We start from the raw sequence: 16,461 nt of genomic DNA on the forward strand, positions 1-16,461 counted from the left end.
CCTCCAATCATATTGATCTCAGTTATCATAGCTATGGATGGCTCTTGAGTCATGTTATCCTGGGGAGCACCTGTCATTGAAGGATTTCTGCATTTATGTGCCATATGTCCCGGTTTGCCACAATTGTAGCAGAGGAATGGCTCACCGGGATTATTCTTGGTAGGTGGATATTGTCTAGCATGTTGGACCCTTGGGGGTTCTTGTTGCGGTTGGAGGTATTGTTCACATTACGGTTCTGATTCTTAAAGTTTTTGCCAATAGGCTTCAGAACTGCACCTGTGTTCTTCCTTTTAGTGTTGTTGTGAGACACAACCAACACTTCATCTTTCTGATCTTGTCTGCGTGCCTCTTCCTCAATACGCAGACGTGTGATCAGAGACTCCAAAGAGAATTCTTTGGTCTTGTGTCTGAGAAGGTTTTTGAAATCCTTCCAGCCATGAGGCAGCTTGTCTATGATGACAGCAACCTAAAATTGCTCATCCAATGTCATACCCTCTGATATGATATCATGAGCAATTTTCTGTATCTCATGGGATTGAGACTCTACTGATTTATCATCAGTCATTTGATACTTAAGGTAGCGGCTAACAACATACTTTTTAGTCCCAACTTCCTCAGTATCATACTTCTTTTCCAAAGCCAGCCAAACTAATTTGGCAGACTTATATGGGCTATAATAATCATAGAGATCATCAGCTAACCCATTCAGAATGAAATTCTTGCATAGGTAATCATTTTCATTCCAGAGAGCTAATTCCATAATCATTTTATCCTTCACTTCCTTCTCAACATCCTCAGGTACCACCGGAATATCAGTGTTCAAAACATAGGCAACTTTTCTCATAGTTAAAGAAAACATCATCTTTTGTTGCCAACGTTTGAAATGATACCCTTTAAACCTAAAAGGTTTGTTGAGGTCATTGTTGTTCGAGCCAGTAATATCTACGGTAGCCATAGCAGAACCGAAATCATCTTAAAATTGTTGTAACAATAGTTTATGGCAAATCAAAAAAATTATTGGTTGAGTCGCGGACAATGTCGCTTTCTTTAAGATGTTTCCTGGCACTGCCAAAAATTGTGCAAGCAGACTATCAACCACGAAGTCCCCAAGATAAAACAGCACAAATCACTGTATAAGATTCCCACTGTACTGAGGGAACCTTTCTAGAATTACACCCTCTTGTATGACTTGAAAAGTCACTCTAAAGCCACCTGAAAATATGACTTAAAAAGTCACTTTTATAGCCAACCGAAAATATGACTTAAAAAGTCACTCTTATAGCCAACCGAAATTATGACTTAAAAGTCACTCTTATAGCCAACCGAAATTATGACTTAAAAAGTCACTCTTATAGCCAACCGAAATTTTAGAGCGACAGAAAGAAAGAGGGAGAAGTTTGCCGGAAATGCATCGGCTGAAATATGGGAGGGAGAAAGAAAAGTTAAGGAAATGCTTCTCAACTGGGACAAGGAAAAATGAAGAAAGGAGCTCTCTATATATGGGGAGTGAAACACTATTCAAGTGTTTATCCTGAGCGATGAGGGACTTGAAGCTTTTTTTTCTTTTTTTTTTCCTTTCTTTTTTTTTTTCAAACTTTCATCCATATTCTCCTTTGTTCTAACACCTATAGTATTAAAGTGAACATCCCACAACTCCATAATATATAGCTACAGAAAAAGAGAAAGTAAGGTAGAATTAAGGTTTACTACTCCTATGATTTTTTTATCAATGTTGGTTGTTTATATAATTGGTGGCTTCATTGATGTAATAATATGTCTCTTGTGTGTTTGTATGAACACACTCCATTAAATACTACCAAATCATTTCATTTCATGATTACATTTTCTTACTTCTTGACGTTTCTTAATGGAGGTTTGTTGTTGGTAGTTTGTATCAATGGAGATTCCTGAGAACCAAAGGTGGATGTATTAGAGGTTGGATGCTAATAAACGTTGGACAAATGAGTTTAGAGAATGAGTGTTTGAGTTTGTACAGTTTGTTACTGGTCAGGACATGTTTCAAATGCAAGGTGAACAAACAAGGTGTCCCTACAAGAAATGCTAATGTAAAGTTTTCATGTTTGTGGATAATGTGATGAGGGATCTTTATGAGGAAGGGTTCATGCCAAATTATTATTGGTGGACAAACCACGGTGAAGAGTTACCACAATTTCCTCTAGTAGTGTTGCATGGTTCATACTACGAAAGTGGTGGGCATAGGGAAGAATTGAATCCTTATGAGCAAATGATCATGGATCATGCTGGACTATCAATTGGCCAATACATAGAACAAGAGGGTGTAATTAAGACAGAATGCATGAAGGAAAATCCTAATCCTAAGGCTCAAAAGTTCTTTGATATGCTTGCAATTGCGCAAGCACCATTGTAGGAGGGATGCGAACATCATTCAGAATTGTCAGCTTCTTTGGTTTGTCTTAGCTTGAAATCTGATTATAATATGTTAGAAGGGTGTTTTAATCGTATGGTTCAACTTATGAGCGACACCATGCCAAAAAACAATACTATGGTTAGTAATTTTTATCAAACTAAGAGGTCAGTGCAAAAATTGGGTCTCGGTTGTTTGAAAATTGATTATTGTCCAAATGGATGCATATTGTATTACAAAGAAAATTTAAATAAAAGCATAACTAATTGCTTTTTTTTTGGTAAAAGTGATCGATACTTGACAGTTAATAGGAGAGGGATTGAAAAGAAGTTTCCTGTTAAAAAAATGTGGTACTGGAACTCATTCCAAGACTAAAAAGATTGTACTCTTCAATGGCTATTGCATCTCACATGAGATGGCATAGTGAGAATCAGAGGGACCCGAATGTCATGTGTCATCCATCTGGTGGTAAAGCGTGGAAGTATTTTGATAGAATGCATCCAAAATTTAGTCGGGACCTTAGGAATGTCAGATTAGGGTTATGTTCATATGGGTTTAGTCCTTTTGGTCAATTTGGGAAGACTTACTCTTGTTGGTCGATTATCTTAACTCTATATAATCTTCCTCCTGGCATGTGCATGAAGAGAGAATTTATGTTTTTAATTGTCTTAATTCCAGGTCCATCAAATCCAAGGCACAAGATTGATGTGTACTTGCAACCACTCATAGATTTCATTCCCCGAATTGTTATCCTTAAGTTTATTATTGTTATTAAAAACATTGCTCTTATTTTTAGAAAAAAAAGGCTTTCTACCAAATTTATTTTTGTTAAACCCATGCTTTTTGAAGGATTTAGAGAAAGGTTTACTAGAGCTCTCAACAAGATAGGCCTTAGAGTGAAAATCAGATTTTTGCAAATATTTTTTAGATGAACAATGTTTATCCTCAATGCAGAGATAGACAAGCAAATCATCAAAGGTGAAACTTTCATGTTTATGTTTTAAGATTCGAGCAAAATCAGTCCATGAAGGAGGCAATTTTGAAATCATGAAAGCCAAAAGCATAATGTCATGCAAAACAGTTCCTTTCAATTTCATGTCATAAACAATGTTTTCAAATTCATGGATCTGATCTGAAATAGATTTTCCATCAATCATTTGAAACTCAGTCATTTTTTTCACAAGAGTATCGACTTAAATCTTTTTCAACAGATCCATATTTCAATTCAAGTGTTTCCCATAACTCAACAGAACTTTTAGTATGGCAAACAATTTTATATATGTTATCAGCCAAAGCACTTAAAATGCGTCCATGACATAAAATATCTTTATTAGAAACATCATGCTTAATGGTAGAAGATTTGGTAGCATCAATTTGAACTATATCAATAAAGGAAGTTGAAGTTTTTATTTCTCTTTTAGAAATCACAGTGTATAAATCCAATTCAGTAAGCCGGAATTTCATTTGTTGTTGCCAACAGAAAAAAAATTCACCCGTAAATTTTTCAGGAGGAACTTAATCATATCCATGACAGACATTTTGACAAAATAGAATGCTACTGCAGAAAATACTATACAAGAAGAAAGTGATTTTTTTCTCTAAGACTGTTAGAAAATTAAAATAAAATAAAATAAATAAATGAGAAGAAAATGTGAAACCTTAAACTAAATAACAAAACAATAGTAATAAAGAACAGAACATGAATCAACAATGCAATATATCATACAATAAGCACAAAAGGAAATAATTTAAGGGAGAAATTTTAATTAGCTTGGACTGAAGCGCGCAAACGCTATCCTTAGAGAGCCCCACTGCACTGGTAGAAAATTGTGATTGTGCTCCTCTCCCAATATACGACAACCCGTTGATTATGATTGTATGCAGCAAAAGGACCTCGAACCTTTTAAACACCAATGTTCTTACTCTCAAAAAGATAATTTTTATAAGAAAGTAAAAGACAAAATTTAGAGAAAATGAAAGCAAATTATTTTTTCTGCTTGTCTATTTTTGCTAGAGAGGAGGAGAGAGAGATATATAAGCATAGTCTCCCTTATGAATAACAAAAAATCTCAAAATAAGACTACATGACCATTGGAAATCAACGTGTAGATCAAAACAAACGTAACAAACTACATTGACTCACTAAAAGTAAAATCTTAAAAAGATAGGAAATCTAATTTTATGTAACATGTTTTAATTTTGTTGTGCATGTCTTTTTAATCTTTGTTTTTGTTTTTGAAAGGGACTTTAGTCCCTCACTCTCTAAAGTTCATAAGAGATTGGGTCGAAAGAAGTGAAGGAGATGGTTGAGAATGATGCCAATAGTTTAATGAGGAAGCTATATTTTTTATATGATCTGATTTTTTTACGAGTGCTTGCATTAACAAAGCAAGATGTGGAGATTCGACGAGAGGGCGATTGAGAAATAAGCCTTGAAAGCCTTCTTTTATGGGCATGCATGGGCCTTGAAGAATGGGAACAGGGAGATAATTTCTTTTCATAAAATATTCACTTTGTTTTATTCATTAATTGCAAGAATTTTCTGTTGAAACTTTGGTCTTTAGCAAAGATGGTTCTTAAGAAAGTTAAATGAATCTGTATAGCCAACTTCACACTTCCTAGAATTATACTTTGTTTTTGTTTTTGTAAGAATTTTCAGGTAAATTTAATTTTTAATTCTGGCCAACTTTTAAATTATGGCATGTACTAAAGTAGACGACTTATGTAAGTGTAACCACTATTTGTGAAATTGAGGGAGGAGATCTAAGCAATCAGTTAGGACAATGTCTGTGAAGATGCCATAATAAAAGGGAAAAAAACATTAAAATTCAATAAAATGTGCTTGCTTTATGTATTGTTATATTCTTAAGACTTAAAATGTTTAAGATTTTATGATAAATGACTGAATTTTGTTATAGATTTCTCATAATTTTTTTTGTTGTTTTGAATTTTTTATATATTAAAATTTTTATTTTGAATTTTTGTCATTAGTAAAATGATGATGTTTCACTTTACAAATTGTTATTTTCAACATTATTCACAGTCGTGATGATTTTACGTCATCACTTCAAAAATAACAATGATTCAACAAAAAATTTAATATATCATAAATTCAAAGCAATAAAAAAATTATTAAAAATTTAGAACAAAATTCGATCAATTTATTATGAATGTTAAACATATTTAAACTTATTTTTAGCAATTAAGATGCTTGTGATTTGAATCTATTCGGTGTGAGCATATATAGAGGAAAGCAAGCCATGATAAATGCAGGGTCCCGAGCTAGCTTAGAGCATAAACAAAATAATCGCATGGTCATATATATAATGTATTCCTAGCCGTTAAGTACAAAAGAATACTGAATTTAAGTTAAATTTGTGATAAAACTTGTATGTGTAAGAGTTATAAATGACAATAAATAATATTTGTAATTTTGATAAATTAGTCCAAACTTGATGGGTTGTTAAGAACCAGACATAATCTTGAGTTTGAGACAAATTAATATAATTTTTTGTATGTTTCCTTTTATTGCTTTACTTAATAAAGGACTTGAATTTATTTTTAGATCTTATATTTTGTTTTGATTTATCAAAAAAAATGTTTTTCTCATTGTCTGATAAAATTTGTATTAAAACCTTCTTTGTTTGTTTTTAGGTTTATCTACATCAAATAATAAACATGTTTTCAATCTTAGAAAAAGTTTTAAATTTTTAAAAACACAATTCAACTTCCTTCTTGTGTTATTTGTTTCTACAATACACACACATACAAGATTATTTTGGTAATTCTATGAGTAGCGGGTACTACAATATTCACCCTCACCCCATTAACTAATGGATAGCTGAAATATCCGTATATGTGGGTAGCAAATATCCATATACACTACCCATTTCATATCCATTGAGGATTTTATCCACAACTAACTATCGATGCGGATTTTTTTGTCATCCCTACCTACAAGGTCCCAATCTGTACAACCCCCACTTAATATTGGGCCAGAGACGGCACTAGCCCAAGATCATAGTTTTTATCAACGGTCTAAAACATATATTTTTAATTTACTCGACAATGACTATGATTTAAGGATGACAAAACAAGTCCAACACAACATGCCAACTCACCAACCCATTTATTTTAATCAAGCCAAGTTAATATTTTCAACCTGTCAATCCACTTTAACCCGTCCCTTTTTGATATGTCAAAAATCAAGTTGAGGGAAAAACGGGGTGGGGCAACCCGTTTCTTTAAAAAATATTAATATATATATTTTTTGATATTTTATGCATATTATTAATTTTTATTCCATTTATTTTTTAGTCTAAATAAATTATTATTTAAAATTTAATGTAAGGGTAATAACGAGGGACAGCCGCACTTGGTAGTCTTCAATTTTATTACTAATATTTTTCTTTTTTTTCTTCATTCTTCCAATGCTTTTTTTTTTTATTCTAATACTTCTTATATTGAGTTTCACTAGAGTTTTTCTTGGATATGCTTTTGAGATGTAGCATTTGTTTATTTTCCAATAATCCAAAAATGATTTTCTTTTTAATGGTTCTTGGCCATTATTGTGGTATAAAGATAATTTGGTGAGTGACATAAATCAATCTTAATTTTTTAATTATTAAGATTTTTTTTGTAAGAATTATGGTTAAAATATATAAATATAAATTTTTATTACAAATTTATGAGTATTCTTAGTGGTGAGTGCATGAAGCATAGATCAATTAATGTAGGGTCATTCAAATTTAACTTCTTAATTCCTGTGTTAAATATTAAAAGAAAGAAATTTATAATCCAATGGTGATATTATTCGGACAGCTTGACAAAAATTGTCGTCATTTAAAAATATTTGTGATTTTCACGCATACACACAAAATCTTTTTTCTTTTGTGACATATAAAATTGATTATTAACATTCATAATATTCACTCTTTAAAAAATTGTTTAGATTGTCTTATGTACAAATACATGTTTTTTTTATTATTTAGAAAAACATATAACCATGAATATTTAATATTAAATTTAACGGACAATTAATTATTGAATTAACTCAGTTTATAGTTGTCCCCCAAGGTATCCCAACTCTATTTCTGGTAATGACTCATTCTCTCACATTCATGGAAAAGTGAAAAAAAAAGGCTATTCAATATATTACAAAGATATTCCACCAATATGTGAAAATGTGGGTATCAGCAATGCAAAACTGAACCAAAATAGTGTGATGTTCTAACGGCCTTTCTACATCGGTTATGACGCGTGGTGGTAACCCAGGGTCGTTGAATCACAACATCGGTTTTATGACCGTCTTTGAAGGCCGGCTTTTCTACATCGGTTGTCTAGCTACAACCGATGTAGAATGGGTTGATATCTACATCGGTTCCAAGGCTAAAACTGATGTTGAATGGGTTGATATCTACATCGGTTATCAGTCAACCGATGTAGAAAGTGAAAGATTTCTACATCGGTTATAGTTCAACCGATGTAGAATGACTAGATATGGTACGTGGCTACATCGGTTATCAATCAACCGATGTAGAAAATAAAAGCTTTTTACATCGTTTATCATAAAACCGATGTAGTATGAGGAGATTTTCTACATCGTTTATCACCAAAACCGATGTAGTATGAGGATGTTTCTACATCGGTCTACAGTCAACCGATGTAGAATTTGAAGAGCTTTTACATCGTTTATCGCATAACCGATGTAGAATGAGGATATTTTCTACATCGTTTATAATTGAACCAATGTAGAATATGTTGATTTTTTTTTTAATTTTTGGAAATTTATAAACCCAGGTTAAATTAGTACAAGAAAAGCTATGAATTGAAATACAGTACAAATAATGAAATTCAACAAAATATTGAAAAGCTATGAATTGATCTATCTTGCTCACTCCTTTTAAGAATGTTTGTACCAATGATGTAAAAAAAAAAAAAAAAAGACTGAATTTTTTTGACAAGGCTCTAATTTAAATCATGCCCCAAAGTTTAGACAAAAGTTTGATCTGCTCAAACCTACTTCTCATGGAGATCTTTGATTTGTCTTTCCAAATCACCATCAAGAACAAGTTTCTTCCTTCTCCTTAGAGCAATTTGAGATTCATATTCCATCAATTGCTCCCCACTGTTATGTCCAAGTAAACCAAGTATCAGAAACTATAAAATCTCAAGTAAAATTTGATGTCAAATTGTAAACGTACTTATGATCATCTTTGTCACTGTTAGTGCCAGAGGTAGGTGCAAAGCCTTTAATAACATCAAGCTTGTCTCTACAGAAGAAAGAAACAAAAATAAGAGTAGATTCATTGCAGATAATTCTTTGCAATGATCAAGAATAATTATGAACCAATCAATCTTGAAGCATAAATTGAAAATTGGTCCCACATCAAGTAACAGTCCAAGTAACTTACAGGATCTTCAAGTGTTGTAATTGAGACAGAAAATCGGGAACTTCATCCTTTAAGCTATTATTTGATAAATCCCTGGAAAGCAAATAATTAAGTTGCCCCTTTAGATATATTTAAATCTTGACACATGTACCAAATGACATATTGATTGTTGACACATAATACAAAGCAAAAAAATAAATTAATTAAAATAAGAGGTTTTTTCTGCAGGTCTCATCATTATTGAATCAGGAAAAATAAAATAAAATAAACTCACAAATTCTCCAGCATGGTGAGATTTAAAATTGAAGGGTCTATCTTTCTTGACAATCCACTCGAAGATAAATTCCTGCATGTTTTACACAAATCCACTTGAAGATAAATTTTGTTTTACACGCCCAGTCATTATTATAGGTTAAATATGTTTTTATTTTTAATAAATATTTGATTTTTATATATTTTTTTAATAAATTTATGTTTTACATTAAATTTTTAGTAAAATAATAATTTTTATTTTTGATCTTTAACACTTATTTTTAATCCTTCATAAATTATATAATTTTGTATTTAATTCTTGATAATTTTTTTCATTTATTATAGAGAGTCTCTACTAGAGACTTGTCTTTATACCAGGATGTATTATGGTACATAAAGCAACTTCACCTGCCGGCTAGAACCTTCCTAAGAAGAGAGTATAATTACAATTAGTGTTTTTGCACTGACAACATTCATGGCTTTATCTTTATAGTCCAAAAGGAAACACCAGCCAAGAACTCTTATCACAATCTCGTCAGCGCTCAGCAAGGCAAAAAAGCAATAAAAAATACAACAGCAAGGCCCATGTAGCGGGAAGAGAAAACAGTTGGTCAAGTGAGTGGTTCAGTGAATCAATCCTAGCCTTTTAGATTAAAGGAGAAGCAAGGAATAGGATTTGGTGAAATATAAAATTTGACACTTAATGTCAATTGGTCATATATACATAACAGAAACACATGCACATGCACACCAAAGCCTAAAGCTGCAATTTAATAAAATACTCCAAAATAAAGTGTCATATTGCTTAGTTTGGAATTTATCATAATTTTTTATTTCATGTTTATCGAAGAATTCATCTAGAGGAAATAAATAAGGACAAGAAGAAAACAAGCAACCATTCTAGAACAATAATAATAAAAGAAATAGAATAACACATATCAAAACAGCTCTCAAGTGAAAACCCATAATTACAAAATTTATAAGCAATATAATTGATTAGCATTTCCATCTTGAATAAAAATAGGATTATTCAACTGTCAAGTTAAGGTTCCATCCTACAGTTTATGCATTGGTTCAGCACCATTTTAATTATCAGTTGTATATATATATATATATATATATATATTCCCTATATGCCATCTACCTAAATTTCCATTTCTTTCTCGTCCCACCCTTAATTTACTTTCCCCTTCCCTATATGACTTTATTTGTGTCATGCATCCCTCCAATCCTTATGAACTTTGAGTTTTGACAATGGGGACAATGAACAGAAACAGAACAGTTATTTCCCAGCAACAGCAACTGAACATCATTTAGATTTTAAAAAGGAAAGGGGAAAAACTCTGTCCAAATGCTTCTCTCCACATTAAGAAAATCTAGCTAATTTCATCAACAGAACAAGAAAGCATGGTCATATTGATAAGCAGCAGCTAAGACAATGAATATAACAAATAGTTCTAAGGTAATAATATTGGTGCCATTGAAATGAGAATTGTCATAGTAACATCATAAATACCTTTTTTCTATATCTTGAGGTACCAAGATGTTTCGAGGCTCCAAGATGTTTGGACAGGGTGAGCTAAAAGCAGATGCAAACAATGAAGGAAGAAATTTCTTGTCGGACAATATGAATGTTTTTTGTTGATCCATCAATGCCAAAACATCACCCAAAAAATGGATCCACGTTGCATTGTTACCTGTTCTTACCAATTTAGAAATTTATAAAGTGACAAGGTAAAATTAATTAGGCATTGAGGGCTACATCAAATTATTCAGACAATAGAGTACCATTTTTCTTGCCAGAATGCTCAACATGACACCACAATGTACGCAATGAATCAATACAGCTCATGGCAGCAACCCTTATAGACTGGAAGAAAAATAAAAAAAAATGCAAAGAAATCATTTGAGCTGATAACATCTTTTCAAAAACAAAGAAAACGGCAAAAAAAAGTAATAGAGGATATACCACCAAGAAAACCATTTGTCAACAATTATAAATTGGCGGTGTGCATAAAAGGACAAAAATATACACAACGTCAGAGAGTAAAGCTAACAAAGAATCATACCTGATTATCACTCGCAAATGGAACAAGAACAGAAGGAAATTCAGCTAAAAGTTCAATTTGCCATTTATCTTGCGACAGGCTACAAAGAAATGCATAACATTGAAGACTTTCAACCTGAACTGCAGCAGTAACACCTGTAGAATGAAAGATTCAACCAAAAAATATGCCAATTGAACTTTATCTGACTTCTGATTCTGAACGAAAAATGTTAACTATAGAATACCAAAACAATTTGTAAATATCAATTCCAAAGGAACACAACATTAGCCAAGTAAAATATAATAAGTGTAGAGCACCTTCATTTGTGAAAAACTTAGATAAGAGGCGGGGAGGTGATATTTTGCACTGTGCTGCTAAGTAATGGAGGTGTTCGAGGAATGTATGCTTCAATTTAGAGGAAGCAAAAAATACAAACAGATCCCTTATCTTGTTGACCCACTTATCATCATCATGCTGCATTTTGTAAAAGGTTAATATCCAACAAATGTTGAAGGTGAGAATCTAACAACAAATTCCAAGAAGGAAAGCAGGTTCATTAGACAATTGATAAAAGGATTACAAATAGTAAAGGAATTACTAACAAGCAGAATGTCAGAAGGTAGTACTGATATTAGTTGTGCTAGCCTCCAAAATATGCAAATCATAACCTTCACATTTAGATGTCTCAGCTTGACATACAAAAGCTTATTAAAGAATGCACTGCAATCCCAGTCTAACACTTCAGGCTTGAACTGCAAAACAACCCGAATTCCCAACAATCAAAACAAAAGTAAAAAATTAGCTTCTCATTACAAAAAAAATAAAAAAAAATGAAATAAAAGCACCAATATGCTAGTAAATCATTTGTACCTCATCCAATGAGGCATCACCAGCTGTCATTGATGTTTCCCACTCAGCCTTTAGAATAGGAAATACACATTCAAATAGTGTATAAATGTCTTCATCTTTGATCAAAAGAAAAAAGTCAATATTTACCATTCCTTGATCCCATCTTTTGTAATTTTTTTACAAAGAAATCTAATACAGAGAATAGAAAAGTACAACTAGGGGAAGTAAAATATACTTCAAACATTTATTTCTAGCTTATTTGTTTAAACATTACTTTTTTAGTCATTATACGATATAAGATATTTATGTATTAGTTATCAACTATTTCTGAAAAATATTAAAGAGAAGGGGAAACAAACCTTTTGGTTTTATCAAAAGAGACTGCAAAAGAACAAAAAAGAAGAGTGTCTTTGACAACTCCAAATCACTGCAGCTTTCAACAAACCAAACAATATGCTCTTTGGGGTGGACCATGAAATTCTTAGCCATGTTATTCATAGTCTTCAAGTTAATCGAAGATAAACTTCCAGGTATCAATGTCTGCAATAATAGTAATTTATGGAACAACAAACTTACAATCCAAATAAAATTCCTATTAACTTACATACCTAGATAGATGGCTGCGGTAATGGAAGCTTCAAATACTATCAATTTTGTCATGGGTTAACCAACAAAGTCTGAATTGTCCAATACAAAACTCGTAAATTGTAGCCACGGAAACCACAACAATGTGTAGACAGCTGTGAAGCACAACAGATTATACATCGTTTATCAGCAGTTGATGAAAATTTAAATCAAATCATACATTGCTAACTCAATTGACAAACAAATTTTATGATAATACAAGTGCTGAACCATATACAGAGGTGCATACTTTTACGGCAGGAGATTTGTAAGATGAAACTGCAAATAACATGACTTGGTATTGGCTTGTTTGTGTTAGCTAATTATGCTGTATATTTACCATGTCTTTGTCATTTCTTGTTAGTTATTATAGACATAGTCAACGTACATAAGAAAGAACAATAGTAACCAAACAAAAATCAGCAGGCTTTAAAAAAGTGTGTGGAAGAGATCAACTGTTTGGAGTGGGAGAGTTTTGCTTTCCATCCCAACCCTTTAATTATCCTTGTCTTTGAACGCTATATCAAGTAATTTCTACTATTTTGGGTTTTACTTGAAATGATTTTTGGGCATGGATTTGCAGGAGCTAAAGAGAGTACAATTGTTGGTAATACTTAAGGCAAGAGTGGGATGGAACAAATGGTCAAACTGAATGAGATGGTAAAAACTTCACAAGGTGTGCCAAATTGTATGCTTTATACATAAGTGTAATACCAATTCAAATACTAACATGTTAATCGTAAAATTAAATTAATAATATCTTAACTAAATGATAAGAACAACATCATTTTCACCCAAAAAAAGAGAACAAGAACACTATGTAAAAAAAATGGTTCATTATAATATGATTATTCATATACTATGGCACATTTCTTCACATCAGAGCACAGGCATTGTAATGTACAGGCAAGTAACAGAAGCCTAAACAAGAAAAGAAAACAGGAAACACAACTGGTAAATAACCTGTTCATAGGTGTCTAATTGGTTCTATTAGCATAGACTAATAATAATCTTAAACTACCTAATAATCTTAAACTACCTAATAATCTTAACAACACAATAACCGATCATGTCATTAACAAGTTTTGTGGGATAGTTATATATAATTTTTTCCGTAAAATATGTTTTTAATTTCTCATAAATTAGTATGATATTATCAACTAGTCAATGTTTCAATGTTATGTAATTAGGTAATATTGTTATTTTATAGTAAAAATTAAAAGTGGTAAAAAAAATAGAGATTTTGATCGGTTAAAATTTACATTAGGGATTAAAAACATAAATTCAAAAAATTTAAAAGAAAAAATATTATACTTTTTTTATTGCTTTTCCCCAGCTATCTCAAAAAATAATAACTTATTCATTTAAAATTCCACTTTTTAAGCATAGTAATAGAACGAGGTTTGAATTTATAATTTTAAACAAACTATTTTAGTTCAATTTTAGTAGCTTCACAAATTCTCCTTTTATTAACAATAAAACTTCTCGGTGCGATTAATAATTAAGAGGAGAATGCTTCAGCAATTGGAATTTGAAAGTTTGCAAACTATAATCATGGTTAGTTAAGCCTCGTGAATCCATTAATATAAAAAAAATGCATCTTTTTTGTTAGAATAAAAAAATATATGTATCTATTAGTAATCATAATTCTGAGAAAGTCTCATAGTTATATGTATTTAGCTAATGGAAAACTTCAATTTTTAATTAAGAAAATTGAAACTCAAATTTTGAGAAATCTTAAAGATGTGTTTGCATTACTGTCCATACATCGCTGGAGGCACTTTTTATATAGAAAGAAATTGTGTTATTGACGTTCAATCAAATTTTTTTAATAGAAATTCAAACTCGCACCTTTTAACTTCTGGAACCACATCGTTAACAAATGCCTGCATTTTTTTATGGTAACTTATTAACTTGTGCATTAATTATGTTAGTTTGGATGTGTGGAGGAGAAATGAATGGGAGAAAATTGAAAAAACAATATTTGAATTAAAATAGAAAAAAGAGAAGTGAGATTTAAATAAATTTTTATTTTTTTTCTTTTTATTTAAATATAACTAAACCATCCCTTAACGCCAAGGACACAAGTTTAATTTATTTTGAAGTTGAAAAGACTAATTTTAGTAGAATTAACTTTAATTTAAAGTAATAAATAATTGACATAAAAATATAAATTAATTTTTAAAAAGTGTAAAAGAATGAGCACAGAATCAATCAGCTGAAACATGATTATAATAAATAATCTTGATAAAAATATTTTACCCTATTTTCTATCTCTGTATAAGTTGCTTTGTAATAATTCTGATTTCTCATGTAGATTGTTCTATAGAATACAAATGGGGGAAAAACTAGAAGATTTTTTATTTTGAGATAGAAAAAGCTAAAAGACAAGCAGTTACATATACTAGGAAACCAGGTTCTAGTATGTGAAACTCTAATTAAGTTTCACCCGGATCAAATAAATTTCATTGTTATTAAGCAACACAACTAAGATGTGTCAACTAGGTTCTCTCTTATTCCCCTCAAACTCCAGCGGTTAACTAACAACGTGTGGTTGCAAAGAACCGACGATAGTCTAAACAAACAGGGATTTGTGTCAGTACTTACTGTCATTTTCTAACCAATAACTTGTCATAGCTTATTTTGCTTTGCGCAAACGAGAGTCACACCATTTCATTTCCAGCAATGTAAAATCTTTCTACTCCATTTTTTTCATTTTTTTTTGCAAAACATGGCAATCTTCATTGTGTTTTTCTCCACACCCTAGCAATCTTCATTGTCATTTTCTACACCGTCTTTGAAAAACCTTCCCATTTACGATTTCATTTCCCTTAACTTTCGCGTGCTCTTCCCGTCTTTGAAAAACACTTAATTTTCACACACTCTGCTATGTGCCTTACCTCATTCAGAACCGTAAGGTTATTAAAGACCCAACCTCTTACAATGTCAATATCAGAGGAATCAAATCAGCTGATACAGCAACAGATATCAAGAAGGCATACCACAAGGCAACTCTCCGACATCATGCAGACAAGGTTAGAATCTTATGTGCCTGCATTATAGTTATCTTAGTATGAGCTTTTGGGTATAAAGGCGAGCCACCCTCATTTTTAGCTTTCAAAACTATTGTACTTAGGAAACTTTATTTTATCTGTTTCTGGTTTGAATCTAGGCTGGTTAGTTGTTGGCTAGAAGTGAAGTTGGAGATGAAGGCCAACTTTGGAAGGAAATTTCACAGGAGGTGTACAAGGATGCTGATAAGCTTTTCAAAATGATTGGAGAAGCATATACTGTGCTTTCAGATCCAGCCCAAGGTTATACATATGATTTTTCTACTAGTTAATGAATCTGAATTCATTATTAAGTATAGTTTGAGAATACGAGCTGGGTGGGCAAGAGAGAGATAGTTGACAAATAATGATTGAATATATGAATGGCTTACTGTGCTATCTTCCTAGCATTAACATGCTCTATTAAAATGCTCAAGTTCACTCCTGTCTGAAAACACTTATTTTTAAGCTGGAACAAAAATATTATATGCTGCTAGCCTTTTGCAAACAGAGCTAACAAGTAGTCAGTTAGTAGTTTGAATTATGCTCAAGTTCACTCTTGTCTTAAAACACTTATTGGTATGTCTGAATGACTGCATAGTTAGATTGCTTCTCTATATTTCAGTTGTGGTTCAAGACAAAGCCTAACTATTGACACAAAATTAAAACTGATGGATGTATATGCAGATCCAAACATGAAAGCACAATTGGATTGGGAAAGTCATTACAAAGGATTATACTTGTCACTGGATTATCCCACTTGTAAATCATATAATTGTCACTTGTCACTAACAAAGGATTTTTATATATGGCGAGGATTAAATATAAGATTTCTAACTAAAAAGACAGTGGCATTCATC

At 31.7% G+C, this 16,461-nt stretch overlaps 2 long non-coding RNA genes across 2 annotated transcripts; one reads left to right on the forward strand and one right to left on the reverse strand.

The window, feature by feature from the left end:
- Nucleotides 1-10,372: 10,372 nt before the first annotated feature.
- Nucleotides 10,373-12,416, reverse strand: LOC102660420 (uncharacterized). The gene is made up of 5 exons (XR_001389362.3): nt 12,287-12,416; nt 11,681-12,043; nt 11,100-11,552; nt 10,819-10,900; nt 10,373-10,727 (listed from the first exon to the last, which is right to left on the reverse strand). It is a non-coding gene; the product is annotated as an uncharacterized lncRNA (long non-coding RNA).
- Nucleotides 12,417-15,210: 2,794 nt separating this feature from the next.
- Nucleotides 15,211-16,461, forward strand: LOC106799798 (uncharacterized). The gene is made up of 3 exons (XR_001389592.3): nt 15,211-15,586; nt 15,724-15,865; nt 16,289-16,461. It is a non-coding gene; the product is annotated as an uncharacterized lncRNA (long non-coding RNA).

Source organism: Glycine max, chromosome 8, assembly GCF_000004515.6.
Source record: "Glycine max cultivar Williams 82 chromosome 8, Glycine_max_v4.0, whole genome shotgun sequence".
Taxonomy (NCBI): Eukaryota; Viridiplantae; Streptophyta; class Magnoliopsida; order Fabales; family Fabaceae; genus Glycine; species Glycine max.